Source organism: Ranitomeya variabilis, chromosome 4, assembly GCF_051348905.1.
Source record: "Ranitomeya variabilis isolate aRanVar5 chromosome 4, aRanVar5.hap1, whole genome shotgun sequence".
Lineage (NCBI taxonomy): Eukaryota > Metazoa > Chordata > Amphibia > Anura > Dendrobatidae > Ranitomeya > Ranitomeya variabilis.
The window spans coordinates 434,887,245-434,892,939 of NC_135235.1; positions in this window are offsets into that span (position 1 = coordinate 434,887,245).

The window sequence follows — 5,695 nt, forward strand, 5'->3', positions numbered from 1 at the left end:
TTATCCTTACCCCACGAAGAGAGATCTTGCATGAAGCCACAGACCAACAAAGATTGACAGTCATCTTGTGTTTTTTCCATTTTCTAATAATTGCAGCAACACTTTTTTATTATTATTAATAATATACATTTGTATAGCGCCATTTATTCCATGGCGCTTTACATGTGAAAGGGGCAAATATAGACAAGCACAATAAACATGAGCAAAACAAGGCACACACAAGCACAGAAGGAGAGAGGACCGTGCCCACGAGGGCTCACTTGATGCCTTCTCACCAAGCTGCTTGCCTATTGTCCTGTAGCCCATTCCAGACTTGTGCAGGTCTACAATTTTTTCCCTAGTGTCCTTAGATAGCTCTTTGGTCTTGGCCATGGAGGAGAGGTTGAAGTGTGATTGAGTGTGTGAACAAAATGTGGAAAAATTACAGACCTCTCCATTCTTTGTAGGTGGGAAAACTTGCAAAATCGTCAGTGTATCAAATACTTATTTTCCCCACTGTATATTGCTTCATGTAAAGTGTGAACTATTAATTATGGTTTTAGGTGTATATGTTGGTATGGTAATGTGTAATGCATAAGTAACGTTTAGTGTAAAGTATACAGTAAGATACTGGTTAGGTTTAGGACATAAGGTAGTGACTATAGGGTTAGATAGACTTTGGTAAGCATTATAGGTGTAATTTAGTTAATGTATATAAATGTAATACATAGTGTTTGTAAGGATGATCTGCCCAGCTACTTTCTGTAGGGACAGACATAGTAAATGTTTGGGACTAGCCTACAGTGGGAGGGGAAGTCCCAGTAAAAAGGGACTGTTTCCTGATAAAAGTCAGATAAGTTTAGTAACCAAGGTCAATTTCAAGTGCAGTAGGCAAGATTCTATCATTCGGGGCAATGGAATTTCTTGCCGGAATCCCTTGCGGACATTCCTGCAATGTGTGGAGCTCAAGGCTTGATACAGGTACTACAAAGAGAGCCTTATCCTTTGGTGTACAAAGGAAAATGGAAGTGAAACCACATGAAAGGAAATGTAATGGATCCTAGGTGTACACCGGACTGTAGAACTGGATAGGAAATCCATGGGGCTGACAGAGCTAGCCAGTAAACATAGGTATAATCCAGGAGGCACAGATAGCAATGCTGGAAACATACTGTTTTAAGGAAACAAGGATTTAGAAGTGTTGTGCCCAATACTGCGTGTTACAAACAGATGAGCTTGAATTGTCCACTAAACTTCTGTGTGGTAAAATGAACCTGGTGTCACCTGAGTTATGTGTGGTGGCTTCAGAAGATGGAGACCTGGAGACAGTGGAGGCTCGTGGCCTACAAGTGAGAATGATGCACTCAACACCTGACAGCACATTGGAAAAAATACAACCCCTGGCAAAAATTATGGAATCACCAGCCTTGTAGGATGTTAATTCAGTTGTTTAATTTTGTAGAAAAAAAGCTGATCACAGACATGACACAAAACTAAAGTCATTTCAAATGGCAACTTTCTGGCTTTAAGAAACACTAAAAGAAATCAAGAACAAAAAATGTGGTAGTCAGTAATGGTTATTTTTTTTAACCAAGCATAGGGAAAAAATTATGGAATCATTAAATTCTGAGGAAAAAATTATGGAATCACCCTGTAAATTTTCATACCCAAAAATAACACCTGCATCAAATTAGATCTGCTCGTTAGTCTGCATCTAAAAAGGAGTGATCACACCTTGGAGAGCTGTTGCACCAAGTGAACTGACATGAATCATGGCTACAACACGAGAGATGTCAATTGAAACAAAGGAGAGGATTATCAAACCCTTAAACGAGGGTAAATCATCACACAATGTTGCAAAAGATGCTGGTTGTTCATAGTCAGCTGTGTCTAAAATCTGGACCCAATACAAACAACATGGGAAGGTTGTTAAAGGCAAACATACTAGTAGACCAAGGAAGACATCAAAGCGTCAAGACCGGAAACTTAAAGCAATATGTCTCCAAAACAGGAAGCACACAACAAAGCAAATGAGAAACGAATGGATGGAAACGAGTCAACGCCTGTAACCAAACTGTAAGAAACCGCCTAAAAGAAATGGGATTTACATACAGAAAAGCTAAACGAAAGCCATCATTAACACCTAAACAGAAAAATACAAGGTTACAATGGGCTAAGGAAAAGCAATCGTGGACTGTGGATGACTGGATGAAAGTCATATTCAGTGATGAATCGCTAATCTGCATTGGGCAAGGTGATGGTGGTGGAACTTTTGTTTGGTGCCGTTCCAATAAGATTTATAAATATGACTGCCTGAAGAGACCAAATTTCCACAGTCATTGATGATATGGGGCTGCATGTCAGGTAAAGGCACTGGGGAGATGGCTGACATTACATCTTCAATAAATGCACAAGTTTATGTTGATATTTTGGACACTTTTCTTATCCCATCAATTGAAAGGATGTTTGGGGATGATTAAATAATTTTTCAAGATGATAATGCATTCTGCCATAGAGCAAAAACATTCCATGAAAAAGACACATAAGGTCAATGTCATGGCCTGCAAATAGTTCGGATCTCAATCCAATTGGAAATCTTTGATGGAAGTTGAAGAAAATGTTCCATGACAAGGCTCCAACCTGCAAAGCTGATCTGGCAACAGCAAACAGAGAAAGTTGGAGCCAGATTGATGAAGAGTACTGTTTGACACTCATTAAGTCCATGCCTCAGAGACTGCAAGCTGTTATAAAAGCCAGATGTGGTGCAACAAAATACTAGTGATGTTTTAGAGTGTTTTTGTGTTTGTTTGTTTTTCATGATTCCATAATTTTTTCCTCAGAATTGAGTGATTCCATAATTTTTCCCCTATGCTTGGTTAAAAAGAGTAACCATTACGGACTAACACATTTTTTTGTTCTTGATTTCATTTAGTGTTTCATAAAGCCAGAAAGTTGCCATTTGACATGACTTTAGTTTTGTGCCATGTCCGTGATCTGCTTTTTTTCTCCAAAATTAATCAACTGAATGAACATCCTCCAAGGCTGGTGATTACATAATTTTTGCCAGGGGTTGTACATGATTATCCTGTAAAGTGCTGGGGCATTCTGGAGCTGCAGCTTGTCCGTGGCTACCATCCTCAGCCACTTTACAGATGTATGCCTGTTTTTTTTTGCAGTGTAAGTTTTTCCACATTATCTGGTCTGCTTTTGTAATTTTGCCCCCTTTGTGTGACATCAACATTGCTATGCATAGTGCAATCTTTGACAGTACACTGAACCCTGCCAAGATTGTACACTAATGGCAAAGTGGGCCAGTTCTTGTCAATTTTCTAAACTGCTGATCCTTAACTTCAAGAGGTCAGGGTCAGAGTATCTGCTGGAGAAAGGTCACTCTGTCACGATATGACTGTACCTGGTTGTTCAGCAAGTGTGTGTGTGTGTGTGTGTGTTTTTAGATGTGTGTCAGATTGGCACAGCACTGATAAAACTTCTAGTCCATCATGTCATATACACTGTAATCGCTGCTGCTGATTTAGCTACTTGTTCTAGCACTAGCGCAAGCAGAGGAGGTGAAGACATTATTTAATAGAAAGTGGCTTTCCAGTACCATATGCACGTGGCAGGCCTCTGATCCATGAAAGCTGTGCCATACTGGATACAGAGCTCATACTGATAATACAATAGTTTTGTCTACCTTTCAGAAGCAGTAAAAATTCCACAATTTAGCTTTTATTGTGAGTGTTCAAAAGCATGGCTATCCAATAATCATTATTTGCTTGATGATAATGATATATCTGTCAGTTTGCAAACAACCAAGAATGCAGTTTGCCATGCTCACCAGAGTGACGAAGGATGTTCTCCACCTTAAGCTGGGTTGAATTTTCATTACGGCTCACATCATCATCATCAAATTAATTGTGATTACACACCTCCCAGCTGATCCTTTTTCCCAGAAAGTTGGAGGTGCGAGAGGTGTTCATTAAAAATTTCCTCTGACCCACTTCCTGTGGACTGAGAGAAATGAAACTTGGCACAGTTATTAGCCCTCCTTTACATAGGTGACACCTAGGGACACACACTTCTCCCATCTCTTTAAGCAACTGTAAACACCTCGCTTGTAGAAGTCGACAGGTTGCTCCAAAAGTCACTTTATGACTTTGGAAATCAGAGTCTCATCATCTGGAAAATGCTTGCCCTTTAAAAATAACTTAATTGTTGGAAAGAGTTGAAAAAAATGACACACTGCTCAAAGCAACAAAGATAATCCCATGTGGGTTTTCTGTGGGTGCATCATACTGTGTAGGGTGCTGAAGTGGAGGCAATGTAATAGTGGGACATTATACTGTGTGGAAGTTAATGTTCAGGACAGCGCAACAAACACCCAGTGTTTGAGCAGCCAAACCCAAACAGTAACACAGACTTCATGGTGAAGTCCGCCGTCTTTGGTGTCTGTGTCCGACCAGTAGATGTTCGGTACAGACGCCGAACTTTACTGTTCAGGTTCGCCCATCTTACTTTCCTTACATTTTTCTACCAATAGTAGTCTATGAAACTAATGTTTGGGACACTGGAGTGTGGCTGGGGAAAAAAAAACAGTTTCAGCTGTTGCATGAGGTATGAGGGCTCCCAGCAAAGTAGGCTTACACTGCTCCCTTACAAACCTCATCTTAATTGAAACTTAAATTCAAAGCTCTAAGGCTACGTTCACATTTGCGTTGTGCGCCGCAGCGTCGGCGCCGCAGCGCACAACGCAAACAAAAACGCGGCAAAACGCACGCTAAAACGCTGCGTTTTGCGCCGCATGCGTCGTTTTTGCCCGCAAGTTGGACGCAAAAAAAATGCAACTTGAAGCGTTTCTTGCGTCCAACGCTTGCGGCCATGCGGCGCAAAACGCAGCACAACGCATGTCCATGCGCCCCCATGTTAAGTATAGGGGCGCATGACGCATGCGGCGCCGCTGCGGCGCCCGACGCTGCGGCGCTGACCGCAAATGTGAACGTAGCCTAAATGCTGGCCTATATGTGATACCTCATGCATAACTCATGGCTGACTGCTGCTTTGCCATTATCAAATTTCTACTGTTGTTCAATTGATGCCACTTTTCCTGGTGTCTGCCCATAATTTTTGAAATATTTGGACTCCAAGTTGAATCTCCACATGAAGTGTGTTGTTTAAATTTGGTGGAACTCTTAAAGCACCAGGCCTACACCTTTCACTTATCCACATGTTACTGATCAATGTTTCAGCTAGAAATGCTGGCCAAGCCCTGTAACATGCATCCATGCTGCGCAATTATGCTATTTATACTCTGGGTTAATTGATGCCATTTTTCCTGGTGTCAGCCCCAAATCTGAACTGTACAGGGAGCTTTTTGACCCCCCTTAAGGCGTTGTCTATGCATTTGATTTTACCTCCCATTGAATTTAATGGGGTTCATGTCCGTTCATCAAACATCGAGATGTTCTTTGAACCAAACCGAACAGACCTTTGAAAGGTTCGCTCATCTCTAATGGTGAGGACCAAGATATACTTGAGCTGTATTTCCTCCATACCTTTCCTAATGTGTGCAAGAGTTTGTTCTAATATAAATATAAGTGGGGTACAATTGTGAATAGTGCAGGGAGCTGAGACTGAATTGCAGCAGTGGAGGCTGTGACACAGTAAGGGTTCATGGTGCTGAATGGGAGATATATTCCTTCCAATAGGTGTCTTTTGC